The sequence below is a fragment of the Tamandua tetradactyla genome, chromosome 7 (genome assembly GCF_023851605.1).
Source record: "Tamandua tetradactyla isolate mTamTet1 chromosome 7, mTamTet1.pri, whole genome shotgun sequence".
Lineage (NCBI taxonomy): Eukaryota > Metazoa > Chordata > Mammalia > Pilosa > Myrmecophagidae > Tamandua > Tamandua tetradactyla.
The window spans coordinates 167,851,412-167,875,149 of record NC_135333.1 but is presented as its reverse complement, the minus strand read 5'-3'; the positions used below and the strand labels follow the sequence as shown (position 1 = coordinate 167,875,149).

The 23,738-nt window shown below is 39.6% G+C and overlaps 1 long non-coding RNA gene across 15 annotated transcripts in view; it reads left to right on the top strand.

The window, feature by feature from the left end:
- LOC143642837 (uncharacterized) overlaps positions 1-23,738 on the top strand; it is an 89,413-nt gene that overhangs the window by 12,315 nt on the left and 53,360 nt on the right. The window contains exons 3-6 of one of the 15 annotated variants that reach the window (XR_013155925.1): positions 8,232-8,516; positions 8,606-8,695; positions 9,629-9,712; positions 21,846-22,165. The exons of 4 other annotated variants lie outside the window; for them this stretch is intronic. This is a non-coding gene — a long non-coding RNA (uncharacterized LOC143642837). Of the gene's footprint in view, positions 1-8,231; positions 8,517-8,605; positions 8,696-9,628; positions 9,713-13,704; positions 14,342-14,970; positions 15,488-21,845; positions 22,166-23,738 lie in introns of those variants that run through there. 10 more of the 15 variants (XR_013155924.1, XR_013155921.1, XR_013155922.1 and 7 more) reach the window with 10 other exon arrangements.

Below are 23,738 nucleotides of genomic sequence, written 5' to 3'. Positions count from 1 at the left end.
GGAAGACTGTCCTGGGATTTCAGGAATTTCTGTGGTGACTGATTTAAACAGGGATAAAGGGCCCAATGGTAATGGGAAGGTAGTGGTGGTGAGGCTGGGAGGGCTGAGAAGAGAGTCGGGTGAGTGTCTACTTAGATGCAGGGTTCTCAGGTCCTCCCTTTACTCCTGACAATAATGGTGGAAGCAGATTCATTTGGCACACACAAAGCTTCCTGTTGACTCCTGCTACTTCAAGCATAAAGGTTGGAGGAAGGCTAGAATTCTTACCTTTGATGGATACAGAAATGCCATGAGATGGCTTTCACAAACTTGCCTTAAAAAACATCTGGTGGGGGCGGGCCGCGGTGGCTCAGCGGGCAAGAGTGCTTGCCTGCCGTGCCGGAGGACCCCGGTTCGATTCCCGGCCCCAGCCCATGTAAAAAAACAAACAAACAAACAAAATATAATAAAACAAGAAAATGTTTAAAAAATGTTTCCCTTTCTTCCTCCCATCCTTCCTTCCTTCTCTGTCTTTCCTTCCTTTCCTAAAAAAAAAAAAAAAAAAAAAAAAACATCTGGTGGGTGCACTTTGTTGTTTATTCTTCATCTCTTCTCCTTTCTTATGCTTGGAATGGAAAGTGATGGTAGGACTTCTAGCCTCCTTTACTTGAGAGATAAACTTCCCTCTTGTTCAAGTCACTAATATTTGGAGTTTTTGCTACTTTCAGCTAAACCTAATTTTATCAAATACAGTGTGTGAGGACAAGACTTAACATTGATCCCTAGAAACTTTCATTTCAGGCTCTTAATGTAGCGTGCTAGATAAATAAGTGACCTTGGAGGTAGAACACCTGGGGTTGTATTCTGATACTGTGTGCATTCTGTACCTTATTTTTCTCATTTATAGAATGAGAATAATAATATTGATGCAATGTTCCTAGCAGAGAAAAAAGCTAGAGCAAGACCCAGAGGTGAGAGTGAACATGGCTGGTTTGAGCAGAGGGGAATTGATCAGCATGGCCAATGCATAGCTGTGAGTAGGGGAGATGCTTCTACATGCCTTGGATGTTGGCCAACCATCCCATACACCTTGGAAGATAACTGCCCAGTGAGTGAGCCTGAATTAGACTTCCTATCTTCTCACCCTCACCTAAATTCCATTAATCATTAAATCCCCCTGATTTTATTTCCCAAGACATTGCATACTCCACTGTTTGGTGGGTATCTATTTTAGTTTGTAATCTGCTGGAATGCAATATACCAGAATGGAATGGCTTTTTAAAAAGGGGAACTTATTAAGTTGCAAGTTTACAGTTCTAAGGCCATGAAAATGTCTGAATTAAGGCAAGGCTATAAAAATGTTCAAAATAAGGCATCCAGGGAAAAATTCCTTGGCTCAAGAAGACTGATAATGTTTGGGGTTTCTCTGTCTGCTAGCTTTCTCTCCTCATTGCATAAGCCTTCCCAGGGGTGTTTTCCTTCTACATCTCCAACAGTCTCTGGCTGTGTGGGCTCTGTTGGCTCTGAGCTTTTTTCAAAATGGTTCCCTCTTAAAGGACTACAGTGAGTACCCTACCTTGAATGGATGGAGGCACATCTCCATGAAAACCATCTAATCAAAAGTTACCAACCACAATTTGTGGGTCACATTTCTCCATAGAAACAATAAAAAAGATCCCCTCTAGCAATATTGAATGAGGATTAAAGAACCTGGCTTTCCTGGGGTACACAACAGATTTACCCTTTGGGCCATAAAAAGACATGTTCTTTCCAAATGCAAAATATATTCATTACTACTTCAGTGGTAGAATTCTCACATGCCATGTGGGAGACCTGGGTTTGATTCCCAGCCCATGCCCTTCCCCAAAACAAAGAAACAAACAAAAAACCAACCAAACAAAAATTCAACCAATTGTGCTACAATGACAGGATACTTGCTTGGACAAAGAATGAAATGTGACCCCTGCCATACAGCACACACAATAAAAGAATACATTCATTCCATCACAATATCAGAAAGCCTTAAATCATTTCAATAACAATACAAATACAATACAAAGTCAGAAACAGTACCAAATCTCATCAACATCAGCTAATTGTATGGTCTGTCCTAAGACAAAATTCTCTTCTGGCTCTGGACCTGTAAAACTCAGAACAAGTTATTTGCTGTCAACATACAAAAGAGGGACAGTCGTATACATATTTCCATTTCCAAAAGGAGAAAGTGGAAGGAACACAGGGGTCACCAACCCAAACAGTTCTGAAAATGTGCAGGGCAAACTTCATTAGATCTCAGAGTCTGAGAGTCATTTGTCCTTGGGGCTTTAGAAAGTGGCAGTCTCACCCTTTTCAAGGTCAACTCAGCAGCCCTGCTCTCTCCGAGCATTGGCATGGAGCTTGAAGTCTTGGAGGACATCGCGGAGACCACCTTTATCTTGGCTCCATTCCCTCCAAACATCAGGGCTGCACCCAGCCTTTCTGTCATGTCTGGGGCAAACACAAAATCCCTTTGAACAATGGGTGGCAGCCAGGCCCTCCTCAATCCCCAAGAAACGTTCTCCACCCTCTCCAAGGCCTGGGTCACAACTCTTCCAGAACAACTAGGTGGAAGGCTGACCCTTTGCCTTTGGGACAAATTCATCCTCTACAAGTGCATGAGTGGGTCCACTCCCCTAGTCCCAGGTTTCTTGTATTCAGACCTTAGCTTCCATGGTTCTGCCTCTGAAGTCACTTTTCTTTCAATCTGTTCCTTTTCTGTCTCTTTTAGTCCAGACTGGAAGTGGTACACTTATATAGATCCTACAATAATAGGACTTTCCACGAATCTTTTCTGGATAACTCTATCTCCAATTCTGGATTTTTCTGGAATGGTTGACTGGTTCCATGTTTGGTTAACTCCTCATGTGGGGCATTATTTTATGGGGTCTCCCTTTCTTGGAGCCCAGAATTTTCTAGACCATAAATTTCTGGGTTCTTTATACTTAAGAGTTCAGTTCTCAGTTTATTTCTTTCCTGTCACATTTTACTATAAGCTGCAAGAAGAAACCAAGCCTCACTTTCCACATTTAATTTGGAAGTCTCAGCTAAGTAGCCAGGGTTGTTGCCTTTAAGTTATAACTTCCATCAAACAACAGTATCCAATTTGGCAAGATTCTATGCCACCTTCAAACCAGGGCTGCCTTTCTTTCAGTTTGCAATGATGTCTAAAGCTTTGTCAGAGGTATCTTTCGAGTCCACATTTCCCCCAACATTTTCTTCAAAGCATTCTAGGCTTTCTCTATCAAGCTCCTCAAAATCTTTTCAAAATCTTCCCCTCATCTATTTAAAAAGGTGTTCCAATATGTTTAGTATTTGCAAACCAGAGCAGCACCCCACTTCTCTGGTACCAAAATCTATTTCAGTTTGTAAGCTTCTGGAATGCAATATACCAAAAACAGAATGGCTTTTTAAAAAGGAGAATTTATTAGGATGCAAGTTTATCATTCTAAGACTGTGAAAATGTCCAAATTAAGGCAAGGTTATAAAAATGTCCAGACTAAGGCATCCAGGGAAAGATTTCTTGGCTCAGAAAGGCTGAGGATATTCAGGGCTTTTCTCTTCATCTGGAAAGGCACATGGCAATATCTGCTAGCTTTCTCTCCTCATTGCACAAGTCTTCCCTGGGAGCATTTACTTCTGCATTTCCAATGGTCTCTGGTTGTGTGGGCTCCATTGTTCCTGAGCTTTTTCCAAAACAGTTCCCTCTTAAGGACCTCCAGTAAGCAACCCCACCTTGAATGGGTGGAGACACATCTCCATGGAAACCACCTAATCAAAAGTTACCACCCATAAGTGGGTAGGTCACATCTCCATGGAAACAATCAAAAAGCTCCCACCCAGCAATATTGAATGAGGAACAAAGAACTTGGCTTTTCTGGGGCACACAACCGATTCAAACCAGCATAGTATCTATTACTATTTCACTGTATAATTCTCCTTATTGACCTCCTTGCCTGTACTATTACCTCAAACCATCCCCCAGGGGAATATAAAACAAAGCAGAAAGAAAATAAAATCTGGTTATGTTATTTGGAGCTCTCCAACATTCTCCTCAATCTTGAACAATGATTCCAAAGCTTTTTGTAAACATGGTGCAATTTTGAGTACTAAAATTTTGGGCAGTATGCTTAACAGGATCAAATGGCTCAAAGCCTAATTGAATAAATGAACAAAATGACCGGATATTCATGAACAAAGCAAACAGTACTTCACAGTACATATGAAAACTCCGTAATTGTCTCATTTTTCTCTTTCTTCCCTAAGTTCTCTTATATACTCATGGGGCTCAGTAAATATGAAAATTTTCTTTGTGGCCTGTCTGATAACATATTATTACACTATATATTTTAATGTCAGACAGAAAATTTTACCTCACTCTGTATCATGTCACACAGTTCATCTACCTTTTATCAAATGCATAACCATTAAAATGCACTTGTGTCAGTGAACATAAGTTTTGACCAACATTTCATGGGTTCATGAACCTACCAGTGTGCCAATAGCTTACCAATTAAGAATGGTTGACCAGAAAGAGCTCAAGCTCTATGGCATGGAGTATGAGTCCTCCATGGTCTGGCATTGCTTCGGTCTCAGCCTTATCTTTCACAGCTCTTCTTTATTCATGTTCCCTCCGTACACACTGAGCTGCTAGCTATTGTTTTATAGTCACACTTTATGCGTGTATTTTAGTTTATGCCATCTCTTCTGCTAAAAAGACAATCCACTGCCCCAGGTTTGCCTGTGTGGCGTCTATGTTTTCTGTATATCGTTTCAAGTGCAGCTACAGTATTACTTCCTCCGGGCAGTCTTTCCTGATAATACTATCATTACTCCATACTACCTATAATGGATTGAAGGGTGGCCCCCAAAGATCTTGGAACCTGTGGATGTGACCTTATCTGGAAAAAGGATCTTTGCAAATGTAAATAAGTTTAAGATCTCAAGATGAGGTCATCCTGGATTACAGTGGGTCCTAAATCCAATGACAGGTGTCCTTATAAGAGATACACAATGAGAGGCAGATGGAGAAGAGAAGGTGGCCATGTGAAGATGGAGGCAGAGCCTGAAGTTACACAGCCTCAAGTCAAGGAATGCCTGGAAGAGGCAAGGAAGGGCTCTCTTTGAGAGACTCCGGAGGCAGAACTGTCCTGCCAACACCTTAGTTTCTGACTTCCGGCTTCCAAGACTGTGAGAGAACAAGTTTCCATTTTTTAAGACACCACATTTGTGTAATTTGTTACAGCAGTCCTAGAAAACTAGGCTTTTAGCAACACATAAAAGGTAGTCTTCTAATCCCATCATTTGGGTCTGTCTCTCCCATGTGACAGTTTGAAGTTTCCTGAGAAGAGGAAGGATATCTTTATCACCTTTTGCCCAGCACATAGCCCCTGGTCTGTATTAATAAAGTCTGGATGAATGGATGGGTGAATGGATAAATAAATCAGAACAGACATTTCAGTGCTTTGTTGAAAACTTTTTTAAAATGTGGGTTTATTTTCTGAAGGGCACTTTTTAAATAAATGCTGGGATCCCTACCCTGCCCACCCCCCATCTGTCAGTAGCATCCCAAGCACTCTGGCTCTTGCTGGGTTTTATTTAGCATCAAAGGAAATTAGATGTTCCTGCCTTTCCTTGCTTCCTGGGGTTTAACCTTCCTTTTGTTTGAGACCTTCCTGGCTCTCACAGCAAGAGAGTGTCTGCGTGCCCCCTGAAAGCGCTCCTCAGCACTGTGTGTGACCAAGGCCTACACAACTATTTTGTAAACCCCCCTTTCTTTTTCTTTGCTTTTGTTTTTTTCAAGCAGAATACAAATGTTCAGCTCTGGCACTTATTCTGTGCAGCGGGGGATGTGTGCTCACTCGAATGTGTTTTTCCAATTGTGTGACATTTTCACTGCATGGTGAAAGGGCCCTGAGAACCCAGCCACACCATGGGGTGTCATAATTAGATTCCTCACCTGTCGCCTCTAATTGGCTAGACTGACTCACTAACTGTTATTTGCTTAGGTTTGATGTTCTCTGGAACATGATTTTCATCCATTTGAAAAGCCAGACTCAAAGATTAGGGGACAATTGGAACCCATCTCACATGTAAAGAAAAATGCTTGCTGCTCAGCAGTAAGAAGGCAGCTCAGAAGCAGGAGGAGGTGAGGCCAGCGCGAGATTCTACCTGCAGCTTGCATTTCCTTGTGGGCTACTTGCTTTTACTGCTTCGTACTCTTCTAGATTGCCTATGAAGCTCATTCAGTCACCTGTTTTATTGAGCACTTTCTAGATGACCAGTCCCAAGACTAGATGCAAAGGACACAACAATGAGTGAAATAGAGGAAAAATGACTGCCCTTAAAGGGTTTAGGTTCTAGTGGGAAGAGGCAACAAAGGATTAAAATGAGCATGACAACAGAGATGCCCCTTTGGGCATATTCTCTCATGGTGTGTCACTCAGATGAGACCATATGCGTGAACAACTTTGTAAATACAAGAAAATTAGTGACTGTTTTTCCATACCCCTGGGTTGTGCACTGAGGCTTTCTTGTTGATGTTACTGAAATTGATTCACCATGCAGTCATAAAGGAGAGAAGGAGAGAAGTCCAAACCAGATAACTATGGTTTTCCTCCTTAGCAATTTTACGCAGACCTTCCAAACACGCAGCTTCTAAATAGCAGGCTGTGTTTGGCCGACTTGCTTTAGGTAGTTGTAGTTTCCATGGTTGAGTCACCTAATAAAGGCTAGTGTCCCTGGCTCCTGTGTTTTCTGTATTTACCTCAGTCAGAGCATAACATAATTCACAAGACAGGAAAGGAGGAGTAACAGGAAATTTTTTTTTTTGCACTGCCTACTTGTGTTAAAAAGTGAAACATTAGCAGGCATTCATTTCGAGGAAGTTCCATTTTGCTAATGATAAAAAAGTGGAGTAAAGGCATAGGTTAATTTCTCCCATCTGTTGCATAAAAAGGAAATCATTTTGGATTTTGGCTGAAGACTAAATTGGGGATTAATACTTGATGGTGGTGCTGCCCACACATAGGAAATGAAAGGAAGGTTGAGGAAAAGCAGAGTGATGTGATAGGTACAACTTGTGAGTTGAAAGCGAGAGAGAGGTTGAACAGGAAAAAAAATGCATGCAAATGTGTCATAATTTTTACCATAACCACCCTGGAATAGGGGCGCCCTGATAGATTTGGAATGGTTCACCTGCAGAATCAGATGAAAGTTGCACTGTATTTTCCTCTCCTGAAATATAATAACAGTTAACATGTACTATACACCGAGCTCAGCATTTCACACCCATTCTCTTGGTTCAAACTCTCAGCATCTCTAAGAGGTGGGCACAACTGCAATGATATGATTAATTTTGTGATTAACTGGAAAAAGATACCAGTGGCTTCTATGAAAATACATCAGAGCTTTCGTTACAATATTACTATCCTTTTTCAAGACAGAATTCCATTCTAACCTGGGTCTGCCACTTCAGAGCTCTGAGATTTTGGGCCAAGTGTTTAATTTTGTAAGTCTCAATTATCTCTCTCTCAATAATATAATTAACATTTAATAGTTTAACATGGTAGAGAGACTGGAATAACTTCTGGGGAATGGTAGGTGATTAATAAAGGTTAGTTCTCCCAACAGTGTTTAATGAATTGCAAAAGCATTTATTTGTCCACATTCCCAAGGTTGATTGACAGCAGTGCTGTCCAACAGAAACATAATGACAGCCACATATATATTTTAAAAGGTTTAGTGATTGCATTAAACAATAGGCAAAATTAATTTAAATAAGATATTTTAATTAGTCAATATATCTAAAATGTTATTTCAACATGAAATCAATATAAAATCATTATTGAGATATTTCACAAGTTTTTAAGTTAATGAAATCTAGTAAGTATTTAAACTTAAAGCACATCTAATTTTTCATGATAAATATTTGACATTTAGATTTCATAAAATAGTTGACAAGCTAGAATCACATGCAAGTTGTTCCTTAAAAGTTTTCCAATTAGTGGCTCAAACATCAGTTTTTCCACTTAATCTGTTTCTGAAATTAAAATAAGAATTTCCGTTCTCTGGTAGCGCTAGTTGCCTTTCAAGTGCTCCATAGCCAGGTATGGCTGGTGGCTACTGCGTTGGCTGGTGCTGAGCTGGGGCTGCCTGGGTGACCAGCCAGGAGCCAAGGTACATAGGATCCTTCTCTCCACTCTCTCCAACCCCAGGGAGCAGATGGAGCAGCCTCTTAGTTTGGGTCAAGAGCTGCAGGTGTCACTGGAATCCTTATTTGAGGTATTTTTGGAAGGTACTTGAGTTCACAGCTGATGTTGGGGACATTCCTGGATCCCACTGGGTCGGTGCAGGTAAGGAGAAACCTCCAGCCTGAATCATGTCTGACTTAAATCCAGGAGATTCCCTGGGAACCAGATGGATGGAGTAATTCAGCCCACTGAACTTTTGTGTAGAAGGTTGCAGTCCGTTTGCTGAGCTGCCTCCTAACTATTCAGTTGGTGAGAAACAAGAGAATGGCTACAGTTTTGAAACAGAGCAAAAAAGGGAAGGAAACTATGAGGGTTATTTTTTTAATTCTTATTTTCAGATAGGAAAAATACAACCTGAAGAGCTATGGAAACATGTGGAGACACAGTTAATTCAGGGAAGGCAGCAGAAGTTGTGCTCTAGGACAGCGGTGAGATGTTTCTTGAAGTACTAAGCTGTGTTAGCCCTTCTTTATACTAACTAGAGGGGGAATTAAAAAAAAAAAAACAGGAGAAAAAGTTCTTGCTGAGATAAATGATGAGTCCTGCTCCCTGGAAGAAAAGAGCATAAAGAGGCTGGAGTAATCCTAGACAAGTATAGCACGGGGATAGTCATAGGACAGCAATACAGATATCTGACAGGAAAGAGGCATCATAATTTAGGGTAATGATAGTCAGTGTCTTTGTTTGACCCAAGAAATGTCTAATAAATAAACAAACCTTTAATGTGGTAGGAGTGAGGCTTAATAGACAAAGTGAAATAAGGGGAGCCTGACCCTCTGATCTCTTTAACACTGGAAAAGAAAAGGAGGTGCCCACGCTATACCTCTCACTGTGCAGAACAGAGCCCCTCACCATGGGCGAGTCTCCACGTAGACATTTTTATGACAACCTTAGGAAGCAGGCATGTATCAGATTTGAATATCGAAATAATTCGTTTTTGAAGTTGAGGATACACATTTATATAAGCTTCCATAGACTATTTTCATTTCAGGTAGACCATTGATAGAGAGCAGAAGCTGCGTGAGCTACAACGAGGCTCAATGATATTCCCCAGAACAAATGGGTGGTCAAATGGCAAAGCTGGACTAAAACTCAGGCCTCTTAGTCTCTCATTTACCCCAGGTTCTTCCCAGCACAGAAAACACATGCTTTCTACAATTAAATGCATACATATTTATAGATAGGGCAAAATGTGAAATCATTACCAAGAGATATTTGAGAATTGTCTGTCTTTACAGAAAACTTACTTTGAATGTACACCCCCAAGTTATTCTAAATATATGTTCTGGAAGCATAATTGTAATTTAAGAGGCCTTATGTAATACAATTAATACATAATGACTATAATCTGTTTTAATTAGGGCAGCATGGAATAGCAAAAGTGGTTGGACTCAGCCACTTACTACTGGGGCAATTGCTCTGAAATTTTTTCTTCCCCTTTCAAGGTGAGTAATCTTATTCCCTCCAAATGCTCCCTTTTTCTTATTGTCTAGTATTTATCACTTTCCTAGTATACTAAACAATTTGCTTATTTATTGTTTATTATCTGCTTCCCTCAATTAGACTATAAACTAGGAGAACAACCATTTTCTGATTGAACAGTACTAAGCGCTATTCTTGGAAAATACTGATCTTGTTCAGATTTCCTGAAATTAACAATTGAAAAAGTAGATTTACATATCCAAGTTGTTCCAAACATACTCAGAAAATATTTGCTGAATTTAATGAAACAATCAGGATTCCTTCTTAGGAAGGTAGTGAGAGTGAAAGATCAGCTTCTCCCCTCAGGGACTTCCCATCACTGAGTGGAGAAAATGAGGTCAGTGGGGAGTTGGTGGCATGGACACCTCCAGTCTCATGGGGGAAGTGGGGAGGGAAAACATCACAAGAGGGAGGGATGGGAAAGGGAAAGGATCTGGGAACATTTGGAGGGGAAGTTTGAAAGTAAGGAGTCTAGAGAGGGAGAGGCTCCAAGCTGCTGTGATGGGTGAGAGACTTAAAGGAAAGAAAATCTAAAGGGAGAAACTTAAGACCTACTGCTCTAGGTTATAACTGGAATCCTTTTAATTTACATTGAGAGTGGCAAGATTGAAATTCCTATTTGCTTACTTTGGGTGGGTTTCCTTCCATCCGTCAGCTGCAGGTAATGCCTGCACTAGCTCGCCATGAGGATTAAAGTGTTCTTCCCAGCCCCTCTCCACCATCCCACCTAGCCAAGGGGCTGCCCTGGAACTGACGCTTCAGACGTGTCCTTGACTTGTTGTTGCCCATGTACTTACACCACTTAAAATCAATTATTTTTTTGCACTTGTGCTTTTGAGCTCCTTGTGGCCAGTGCTATGTCTTACTTGTCTCCATGTCAGCAGTATTGGACACAGGGTCAGATGCCTCCTACATATGCAGTACATGCTCAGTAAGCTAAAGAATGAATACATGAATGAATGTGCTTGACATGCATTAGCACCGGAAATGAGCATCCCCTTGCCTTCAATGCAATCAAAGCCAACTCCTAATATTTTGAATTGTTTCCAACAGTTTCTTACAGTTCTACTTATGTAAATTAATTAATTATCCTGTATCTCCAGAGGTGGTGTTCTCCAGAGAAACAGACACAACAGGACACACACACACACACACACATATTTACATGCATGTATATATATATATATTAAGATATTTATTATAAGGAATTGGCTTATGTGATTCTGGGGGCCATCAAATCTAAATTCCAGATGGCAGGCTACAAACTGGAAACTCTAGTAAAGAAGAGGTTGAAGTCTTCACTCCAAATTCCTTAGAGGAAGCTGGCTGGCTGGAAATTCCAGTAAAAGCTGATGTTGAAGTCTCGAGGTAGAAAGTCTTCTGACCTCTGGAATCCTTAATTCTTTCTCTTTAGATCCCCCCACTGATTAGATGAGGCCCACCCACATTATAAAGGGTGATCTCCTTGACTTTCCTTCACATGGGTTTCAAACTCAAACTCTTTGAGGGGCCACATGGCTGCTGGTTACTGTAATCCTGCTGATTACAGGATTGACCTGGGACTTCACCCCACTGGCTCCGCTTGGCCATGTGCCCAGTCCTGAACCAATATGTGTGGCCACAGAGAGGTGGCATCGGACTGGTCAGGCCTAAGTCATGAGCTCAGCCCAATCACCCCAGGTGAAGTAAGCGTCATGGTGCGTGAGCGAGATGCAGCTCCATAAAGCTCAACCAGGTGCCTTTACCAGAAAAAGGGAAAATAAAGTTCTGAGAGAATAAACAAATGCACATCACAAAATCTAAGGGAAGAGGGAGTTTCAAGAAAAAGGGAAGCATCCACAGGGTGTTACTGAGAAACGAAGTTAGGATAGTTCTTCATCAGTGGGATGTCATTGTGACCATCACACTGGTGAGGTGCTGGGGACAGGTGTCAGGCTGCAGCAGGTCAAGATTTAAGGACAAGGGAAAAGAAAGGTGTCCTGGACACATCCGTGTAGTGAGTGTGTGAAATCACTTGATTATGGCTGGGAAGAGAAAAAGGAAGAACAGTAGTTAGAGGGAAATTCAGCATAGAGAGAGGGTTTATTGACTTATTCATTTTAACGATGGAGGAGACTTGAACTTGTTTGTCTGCTGATAGAGGAAGTCAACGTAGGTACTTGGGTATGAGGTGGAGAAAAGAACTGCGGTGAGACAGCCACTGCAGGAGACTCAGTAATGGTCTCTCCGTGATGTCCTGAGACATCACTCATCCTTGAAACCTGTGAACATGTTGCTGTATGTAGTAAAAGAGACTTCGTCGATGTGACTAATCCCAGTGTCTTGTGATGGAGACGTTACCTGGATTATCCAGGTGAGTCCAAGGTAATTGGCTTGAGCTTTTGTAAGAGGAAGGCAGGAGAGGCAGGAGAGATGCTGCTGGGCTGTTGGCTTTGGTGCAGGAAGAGAACCATGAGAAAAGGGAAGCCGGGAAGGCAAGAAAACACTCCTCTGGAGCGTCCAGAAGGAGCACAGCCCTGGTTCTGACTTCCAGAGCTGTAGATACTAAACTTGTGTGGTTTGAAGCCGCTGAGTGTCTGGTCCTTTTTTGCTGCAGCAATAGGAAACTAAAACAGCCCTAGGTTTCAGTTTCCGCAATTTCTGAATCCAACTATGGCATACACATTTTAAATGGAATGGCATCCTCTCTTGCTAAGAAGCCAGACAGATTGAATTATGGCTCTAGGAATAATTTAGGGCAAACATATACATTGCTTGGTCAAATATAAATATATTATATAGTGGTATCCTCACACATATGGTAGGCCTTGTGATTCCCTAAGAGACTGGCAAATTTCACTTTTTCCAAACTTCTAAATTCAAAGGAAATTCTGCTTCTCTGCTAAAGCATAATACAACTGCGCAGCCTTCTGTATTTTTATACATGGATCCTTGAAGAATAGTTAGATATGTCTGAAGTCAAAAATAAGAGCAGTATGATGAAGTAAGTAGCACTCCCATATTTAAAATTATATATAAGATCACCAGAGTCAGGGAAAGCTGACTGATTTGATTTTTTCTTATTACTTGTGGCCATAGAGGCATTTCTATTGCAAGAACAACCTTTTGTGGAGCAGAAACAGCCCAGTTTGTCCTGCATCATTTTCTTGTTTTAAGGGTCACTTTTCAATACGTGTGCACTGAGAGGTCCCCACTTTTGAAATACAAGCTAGCACAACTTCCTATTATATTTCAGTTTTATTATAGGACAATTTTAGGCTGACCCAGGCTGTGTGATTCACTAATGTCCAATCATCATGTGCAGTGGAGATAGCAGCATTAACAGCCGACCTCTCCTTCAACTGGAAAATTTGCAGACAAATGTTTATTTTCTGAGGATTCTTCCCCTTCTCCATTGAGCCTATAGCACACAGTCTGAACTGTGATATTAAATGCAATATCCAGAAACCACTCACATTTCCTGATTTTTATCACTTACTAGGGGTACATGCACCACATTTCATAGATAATTACCCCACTGTAAATACCTAAACCACCAAATGGCCATACATTTCAATTGTGCCCCCTCGCCCAAAGAAAACTGTGTAATAAAAGGGCCTATTTGGATGTGGCAGAGCCAAGAATAGCCTGGCAATGCTCTCTGACAAGTGTCAACTGATTCAAGGAAGAAGCTGCTGCCACTGTACCCTTCTCATTCCAATGACTCACACGGTATGTCCCCGTGGACGCTCCCAGTGTTTACTGCCTGCTCTGCAGCCTTTGTTTAGAATTCATTCTCCTTGTAAATGCATCATCTTCCCGAGATTTGAGATCATGTCTGAAGGTGTTTTTCTCCACCTCCCCATAATAATGATCAGTATTATCACCAATGCCCAGTAAGAACCTTTTCCATGTATTGGATGCTTACTTCTCAACATGAGGCTGTGAAGTGGCTATTACCAAGCCCATTTTACAGGTGATGGAATGAAGGCTCCTGGAAGCGCAGCATCTTGCCCAAAGCCATAAAGCAGTTCAGGGACCAGCATTGGAAATTCCTCAGCATTCTTCACCCTGACTCTTCATTGCCTCCCACAGGGTCAGTAGCACAGAATAAATACTGACTGGGTGGAATTGAAGTTCCCCTGTACGTGTTTTAAAATTGGAACAAATGTTGCATATAAAAAAATAGCAGAACACTCAAGATTGGAACATCGAGCCCATTAGCATTTCCTTAACATGCAACAAGTTAAACAATTGAGGGCTGTTTGTTTTATTGAAAGGCAATTCAATTTGTGCCTCATTTGCACAGCGGTCCAATGCAGTGTGTTTTTCCATGAAAGTAGGAAAAATCTGGGCAAAAGCAGCCCAAGGTCTCTGGCTTTGGTTTCGGCCCCTTACTGAGCACATCAAAGTGGGGTCTTGGAGGCCTTTTCCCCTCCAGCAAGTGTTCAAGTTGAAAGGACATCAGAGCAGGCTTCATGGGCCTGTGGCCAGTGTCGGGGCTGGGACGCTGCCCTCAGGAGGGGTCTGCTCTAGGCATTTAATACTCTGTGTTTACTGTCTTAACATTCTTAATAACTCTGTCTGTTTGGGTTAAGTGAAGCCCTGTGGGATGGCGGGCTATGTGCAGGGGCCTCGGAGCCCTGGGCTCAGGCACAGACCCCCACCCTCACCCAGCTGCCTATCCCAGCTGCATTCCTGGCCACTGCACCTTCTGCCCTGGGGAGAGGAGGAAGCAGCCTGGGCCTGGACCTGGGAGTGTGCCCCATGTGCCAAGGTGTGGGTGGGCCCTGGTGCCTAGGAGGGTGGCTTCACCTACGGGTATTCCCGTGACCGAGGGACTGCCAGATTAAATAGCAAATAAAAACACCACCATGACGTGTGGAGAGAGACCGCAGAAGAAAGGGAAAAACTGTGGACCTGATTGTTTTAACCAGGGTCCCCACATTTTCATTTTGCACTGGGGCCAATAAATTATGTAGCTTGCCCTGGAGGATTGTTCATGTATTTTGGAAGGAAAAGATGGTTGCCAAGTGTTGCCGAATGGCTTGTTTTCTAACCTGACAGTCCAAATTTTGATGGGATTGGCTAAATGCCCATACTCCTCCTTTCTTTTGCTGAGCACTTTAAAGGAAATCACTGAGTTTCCCAGCTTCTTTTGTAATTAAGTTCTGACCAATGAAATGTGGGTTCAACCTTGGCTTGCCCATCCTATCTCCTCCGCATTGTCTTTGCGCTCAAGGATTGACTGAATGCAGAGGATCCAGTCAGGAGTCCAGGAAACCCAGGAAGATGAATTGCCACAAGGTGGAAGGAGCTCGGATCTTTAAGTTACCACTAGAAGCTGCTCACCAAGCTGGGCATTAGAAATAAACATTGGTTGTGTTAAGGACTTGAACATTTGGGGCTGTTTGTTAAGGAAAGAGCTTTAACGAGCTCATTGAATAATATTGTCAACAATAGGCGTTTTTCATATGCAGAGTCTACTACCTATGGTCCCCAAGTTAAATTAAGCCACCCTCTGTTTTGTAAATAAAGTTTTATTTGGAACCTGGCCACACCCATTTGTTCATGAATTATACGTGGCTGCTTTCATCCTACAATGGCAGAGTTGAGTAGCTGGTCTGAGACTGTCCCACAAAGCCTAAAATATTTACTGTCTGGCCCTTTACAGTAAAAGTTGGCCAACAGCTGGCCTTCTGAGTGACTGAAGGGGTATTTTCACTGACTTTCATAAAACGTCTCCATGCAGATGTAGAAGAGGCTTTTTAAGATAAACAGTGATCTATTCTGAATAGTATTTTAATACTTAGTTTTTTTCCATTTCTAGCACCAGAGCAAACTTTTTTGCAAGGAGATATGAGATTAAATCTAAGAAGTTTCTTATTATGTGGCAAATCATAATGATAATAACAATAATGATGTATTAATAATTATAATAGCTTCCAGATCAATTTTTTTGAGCTTGCTGAATGTGTTAAATAGTATATGTGTGTTATGTCATTTAACTCACAATACTCTATGAGATAAGAATGATTGTTTTATTTACAAGGAAACTGGAGTTCAGAGAAGTTAAGTGACTTGCCTAATAAAACAGAGCCAGTGAATGGAGAAGCTGCAGTGATGAAATTCCTGTGTGTTGTGGAGGGCAACTGCCATGCACATCTCTTCTTGAGCCACTGGAGACTGAGTGTGCAGGTTTATAAATGAATAAAAAAGATTTTAAACCACAAAGATATAGGGAACAGGTGAGATGTCAACATGATTTGAGAACGTAAGCAATCTGTGAGGCAGAAAGCAACTGGGCAAGTGGGAACTGATTTAGTAGCATGGAGAAAAGCCAGAAACCTGACAACTTTCAGGGCAGGAAGTCAAAGAAGAAACTTATTCATGGCAACAATTCCAAGAAAGTCTCAGGAATTGGAGGCACCCGTTACCGCTAACGGTGAGGGTTATAGGTGGAAGTGGAGAACACAAGGACTGGTTGTAAAAGGATCAGTTAGGGCCACCACATTCACTCCCTCACCACAACTGGGCGGGGGACTACTCCTTTCCAACACAACCAGAGAGATTTAACCAGAGAGGCTCGGTTCTCAGCCACAGAGGCACAGCGGAGATGGTGAGGGAAGGAGTAGAAAACAGGAGATCAAGTGAATCCATATTCACTGGTGAGAACGGTAAGAGTCTCCCAAACTCTGCTTCCAGACTCCTGGTTACAAGACTTATAACCATGAGGCAACGTAAGGGAGGATTCTTCTTTGGGAAAACAGAATCTCCTAAGAGCAAAAACCTACAGCTATTGACATTAAAGGGTCACCCAACACCACTCACAGTCACCTTACAGTGAAATGCACTAGTTGTAATGGTTAAGTTTATGTGCCAATTTGGCAAGGCGGTTGTGCCCAGCTGCTTCACCGAACACTAGTCTACCTGTTGCTGTGAAGGTATTTTGCAGATATGGAAAAGAGATTATCCTTGATAATGTGAGGCAGCCTCATCTAATCAGTTACAGACCTTATGAGAAAAAGCTGAGTTTTATCAGAAAGGAGAAATTTTGCCTCAAGACTCCATCAACTCCCACTTGAGTTTCCAGCCTGCTGGGCTCTCCTACTGCTCGAGCCTTCAGGTGTGCCAGCACCCACTGCTCAATCCCATTGGTTCTGTTTCTTTGGAAAACCCCCACTGATGTGCTCAAGTTCAAGCTGAACCATGAATATATAACTGTTTAGTGCTTCACTTTTAATTATGTACAGATAGCCAATGGTAATCAGATTTTTAATGAAATTTTCTAATTTATAGTAAGTGATTAAAACAACCAAACAGAAATAAAGGGGATTAGAGGAAGCAAAGACAATATAGGGAGCAAAACAAAAACTGAATAAAATCTACAAATGAGTTCCTCAAATAAGTAAAAAATGAGCAGAATGCTATTTAAAAGAAAAAATATTAAGAAACCAGAAAGAGTTCTTGGAAATTAAAATCCAATTACTGCAATGTTTTAAAAGAACAGTAGAAGAGGCGAAGTTATATAATGGTAAGAAAATCTCTCAAGAAAGAGAACAAACACAAATCAAGGTTGAAGACAGAGTTCAAGAAATCTGCAAAGAAGTAAACCAGTGCGTTCAATTTTTTGTCATTAAGAGTTCCAGAATCAGTGAACAGAAATGGAGGAGAGGAAATTAGGAAAGAAAATAATGATGAAAATTCACAAGATTCAAAAGACATATCCACATAATGGAAGAGCCAACAAAGTGCCTAACTCAGAAAATGGAAACACCAAACAAACACGAAGGCCGTCATTCCGCAGATCGGGAATATCGATGGAGAGGGTGGAATTGTACTTCACAATAGCAGCATCATGGGCTGGAAAAAGTGGAGCAAAACCTTCAGAATACAAAGAAAAAAAAAATTCCAACCTGTTAGATTAAAAAAAAAAAAAAGTACCTCATATACATCCCTTTTCAGGAAGCTATTGGAATTGAATCCAAAAATATAAGAGTAAATCAAGAAAAAGAAAGCTATGAAATCCAAGTAAATAAGAATCCAGGAGAGAGGAGCAAATGAAATTGCCAGGATGGTACTTCTACTGCCGGCCTAGGAGCCAATTGGTTCATTATATATATAAACATATATAATGTAGATGGTTTATCTGATGTATTTGATTAACCTTTCTGCTATATCATAAAATTTGGGGGAAAATTTTTTGACAAATCCATAGAAAACCAATAAAAAAATAAACTGATTAAATTTAGGATAGAATGTCATATAAAAAGGAAGAAAATATATGCTACATGTCTTATCTAGAAACAATATGCATAGAGATTACAATTTAAAACTCACCAGATCAGTCTTGAAATTGCTATGTAACTATTGAAAGGATGGAGGAGGAAAGAATGTTTATGTTTTGGTAGTGCTATATAGAAATAAATCCTCATCTTTCAGTAGGAAGTCATCAGAAAATGTTTAAAATTGGAAATCAAGGAATTTCAGGATAAGATGACTATTTTTAAATCTGCATTTGATAATAAAAATAATAATATAGTAAAATAAGTAATAAAATTTAACAGTTCAATTGGTGTCTCTGGAAAATCAGGCTTAAGGGTGGAAAGATGAGGGAGGAAAATGCTGTTACTATCAGTATCAGAGCAACTTGACTTTAAAAATCATTAATATGTATTATTTAGAAAAATTAAAATTAAGTTTTAAAATATTGCCAGCAGCCAGTAAGCTAATAAAAATATTGAACTTCATTAATGAGCAAGAAAAGATTTAAATTAGAGCAAAAATGAGAGACTGGTTTCCAATTGCAGTATATTAGCTGGTATCAGACAAACCCTCTGCTGACCAAATACAAAATAAACCTGTGTAGAAATATCAGAAATTTTCAGACAAGATTCTAGAGGGGATGAGACACATTTAGGTAGACCTGCTTTCCCTCTCAAGATATTTGCTAACCTTCAAGCTGCAGACAGCCAGATGCTAAGAAGCCAAAGAGAAAGCAGGGATTAAGAGGCTTAAAGTGAAATAGAGCCTTTGGTCTTTTTGCAGGGCTGAGGAGACTTGACAAAAAAGACTTCAGGGTCTACCAAAGAGGGAGGCATCTGATAAAAACTCTACTGTAAAGGAGTAAGGACACTCAGAAGCAGGCTAGCCTCCCCAAAGACTGATATTCGGTCTTAAAGCTTTTTAATCTATAATTAAAACAATATGTTTGGCTCCTACTGTAAATACCTGCCATACAAATAGTAAATCTTCTCTACAAATCATAATTTTTTTCCTATGCTATCTGGCATTGCACAAAATGTATGAAAAATGGCAGGATCCAAGACCAACTGATCAAAACCCAAGAGAAATCCAGTGATAGAAACAGAGCTACAGGTCATCCAGATATTGGAGTTTAATAGAATATAGACTTTAAAATCAGTTTGATTAATATTTTCAAGAAAATAGATGACAAGATGGAAAATTTCCCAGGGAGCTGGCATATATAATAAACATATGGATATTATTGAGTATGATAATTAGAATAATGGATTTTAAGAACTCAATGAAGGGGTTAAAAACAATTTAGACACATTAGAAGAGAGACTTATTTAACTAGAAGATTACTCAATAAAAGATATTCAAACTACTACTGAAAAGAGGATTGAGGGATGGATAGAAAAAACAATTGGAAATACAGAGACAGAACATAAAAGACAAGTAGGATGCAGTGAGATGTTCTACCATATGTGTGATTGAGGCTGATAGACATGCAAGTGGAGTTCCAGCAGAAGAGAGAACATAGATAATTGCAGAAGATTTAAAGAGATATTGGCTAAGAATTTTCCAAAACCAATGAAACTAAGTAATGAAAGCTTCTTAAGATTGCAGATGTTTTATGAACCTCAAGAAGAAAAAAAATTCAAAGGATATTTAAGCTGGACAACTCAGTCAAGTTTCTGAAAAAAATTCTTAAAAGTAGAAACAGTTAGGGGGAACCACATTTCATTCAAAAGAGCATCAAAATAACGACAGCAGACTGTTCTTAGGAAATGACAGATGACAGAAGAAAATAAAATGGCATTCTTGAAATGCTCAAAGAAAAGAAAACAACTGCCAACTAAGAATTCTACCAAGTAAAAATATACTTCATAAATCAGGAAAAAGAAAGACATTTTTGGAGAACTAATATGATGGAATTTATTGTAAACCATCCCAAAACTAAAAGGAACACAGGCAGAAGGATACTTTTCCTATAAGGAATGAAGGAAATGCAGGAAGGAATGAAGAGCAATAAAAAGGATGAATATCTAGGGAAAATGAAAAGAAATGCTGATTATATTAAACAATGTCATTGAGGAGTTAAATGTGTGTAGATTCGGATACATATTAACACGAATGTTACAAAGCAGGTAAATGAAATTAAAGTGGCCAAAAGTCCTTATGCAAAAAGACTTGAAAAACATCTCGTAAGAGCAAAATATCCTAATGGCCAATAAATATACAAAAGAGTGATTAACACCTCAGCCACCGGGGAAATGCAAATTCAAAACTCAATAATATATTTTATTATTTTCCCAATTATCATTTGAATGACGAAAACAAAACAAAACAATTTTTTTTTAATTGGGAATACTAACTGTTGATGAGATGTGCAACAACTGAGTATTCGCATGCTGCTGATGGGAGTATAAATTGGTACAACCACTTTCAAAAACTGTTTGGCAGCACAGTCAAAGCTGAATACATGTCTACTAAGCATTTCCAGTGCTAAATACATGCCAGGATAAATGCATACACGTGTGCATGAAAAGAGCAAGAAGAATGCCAGGATAGCATTATTCATTATATCCCAAACTGGAAACAAGGCAAATATCCAGCAACAGTAGAAACAATTATTAGTTGTGTAAGCATGCAACAATATAACAATGAAATAATGAAATACAACCATGAAAATAAACAAGCGGCTGCTACATGCAAAGATGGAGATGAATCTGTTACGTGAAAAAGGCAGATACAAAGAATATTTACTGTGTGGTTGCATATATGCAAACTTCAAAATGAGGTAGAGTTCATCTATGATGATAGAAGTCAGATGAGTAGTTACCTCTTTTGGTGGCAGGATGTGTGCCAGGTACTTTTGGTGGGGGAGGGTGCTGGTAATTCTGTTTCCTGACCTGGGCTGTGGTTGCAGAGGTTTGTTCACCTTGGAAACATTCATTGATTCTGTCTGCTTTTATCTGTATATGCAGTTCTTAACAATTAAAAAATTCACTTCAAAAAATAAAAAGGCAGAAAAGTATATTTATAGCATGATTGCAATTTTATGAAAAATTATGACTATCTAAGAGTAATGATAGCAGAACGCTGATTATGTTTATCTCTGAGATGTGGGGTTATTGCATGAATTGAATTTTTGAGAATTTACGTATTTTTCCCAATTCTCTATGTATGTGCATTGATTTTTTTAATCAGAAAAATTAAAGCTTAATAATGACAATAAAGAAATAGCATTTTTCACTTCCTTGTCATATTGTCCAAGATTAAAGACCAGATCATGAGGGAACAGGAGCCCTATACCCTCTTGGTAGAAGTTGTCATTTGAGAGATAGATGAATATTAAAATGTGTTCACTGTACACTCAAGAAACTTCACTCTTAAGAATTTACCGTATGATAAGTAGACAAGTTTGTAAATATCTTTATGCACAGATTTGATTTAAGCTTTTTTAGTTGCTAAAATGGAAACTATTCAAATATCTATTAAAAGACTGGTTCAATAAACTATGATATATATCCAGAATGGAATGCTATGCAGGGTTTAAAAATGATTCCTTGATCTGTATTTATTAATATGGAGCATATTTGGGTTATAGTACAGCATGTGTAACATGATCGCATTTTAATAGTAATAATAAACATGTATGTGAATGTATATATGCATACAAAGAGGATAATGGTTTCTCATTCTTTTCAGTATGTTTGATTTTTATTTTATAACAGCATACATAACTTTTATAATGAAAACAAAATTATTATCATTTTGGGGGTGGGGGCAAAACTTGCCAAGAGAGAGTGAGGCATTATGTGTACCAGAGAATGGCTGAGATTTATTTTGTTTTCTTTTTCGTTTGAGTTGCTGTCAGTGCTTGTGATGATTTTAGGGCTGCAGTAATCATGTAGGAAAAAGAATCATCTTGAAGGAGACCTTTCATTGCTCACCTGTTTTTACTGCTGCCCGCCAACTTGGATGGGGAGTGAGGACATGACGTGTGTGAGTCACAGCCTGACCACTCATCAGGCCCTGTGGCGTTCCTTCAGTTATCATGTTCAGATAATAATACCTTTCCTACACCATTCCTAAGTAGTTGAGAAAATATAAGCCCTGTGCACTCAGGCCTTCTCAGTCTTATCCTCTGCTGTAACCCCTGCCCACCTCTCCAAGCTAAAACAGTTCCTGGCACAGTTGAAACGCAATATAATATTGGAGTTTAAATATGAATTTAAATTTAAGTAGTTGATTAAATAAATGATTGATCTATTGCAATTGCTTTGAGAACTCTACGGTGCCAAAAGTTTAGGTGTTGATCGTTAAAAATGATCGCTCAGCTCTGTTTATTAAATGGGTTATAGAACACTGTGTATCATACGCTCATTGACATTTCCTTTTAGTTTGTAGAAACTGCAATATACCAAATTGTACCGGAAATGCTGGTGGGAATTTCAGGGGTAGATGGGATGTTTATTAGTAAAGTTATGTTTTTACAAAAATTGGAGGGTTTATGTGTATTTAAAATCAAGTTTTCTGTTGGTTTTTGTTACTATATAAATGGAAAACAATATTCTCTTCCTAAAGCTACTCACCCACTAAAACAGTGGTAGGGTAGGATATAAAATAATTTTTATGGATGGCGGTAAATCTTTGTGGAATACGATCCTAATCTTTTTATGAAAACACAGAACATGCTTCTAGTTGCTGATTAGCTCTATGCAGAAACAACAGAGAATAGTAAGTATTCTAGTCATCTGTTCTAATTAAAATTGAAATTGAAATCTGGGTTCTAATGAAGAGAAGCTTAGCACTGGTCCTGTGGGACCTCTTCAGAGGGGAAGAGGAGAAATGCACAAAGGCAAAAAAAGATTTCTCACAGGCATTTTCTTTCTACAGATTTTATTTCATGTAGGAGCATATCTGTCCTTGACAGAAGCCTGCACTGTCTTTTTGACACGAACAGTCTTAAAAATATATCATCTCCCAATGGAGCAGACCCAACCGTGTCACTGTGGACATGTTGGTATTATCCCTCTGACAGCATGTCTCAGGGAAATTAGGTGGCAGCTCATCCCCACCTGAGAACTGCATTCATTAGCACCAATCTTTGGACATGTGACCTGGCTCAGACAGGTTCAATGTCAAAGGTTACTGCCGTGTTGAAAAAAAAATTATATGTTAGGTTACTAAAGGGATCAGACGGGAAGAATAAAATTTAAAGCTCTCCAAACAAATCATGTTGGGCAACTTTGAAAATTAACTCTGAATGTCAAATTATTTTACAGTGTCCCTTTAAGAGCTATTTGTTAACCATCACACACGCTTACTGAGAGAATACATTCAATGAGATAACTTATTCAAAGCACTGACAAAGAAAATATATGAAGGAAAGATATGGCAACGGGAAGCTGTCAAAATGATGATTTCTTCCCAAATGCATTATTGTCATAGCCATAACATAAATATAGCAAATGGAAAAATGGAAAATTCCTCTATATTATTTTCAAAGACTTACATTCATCCCATTTCAAAAAGACGTGATTTCGACAAGACATTTGAATAGGATTTAACTATTTCCCTTAAAACCCCGGACTGCATCGGTTGCTAAAACATGACACTGTAAACATGTTTTCCTTCTGTCCTACAACATTTTTCCTGCTCTATTTCTCCACATATACTCTCTTGGGTTAATTAGGGGAGTGAAATGAATTCTGTGTTCCGGATAACTTCTCAGTGGAGAACCGAGTGTTTCATCTG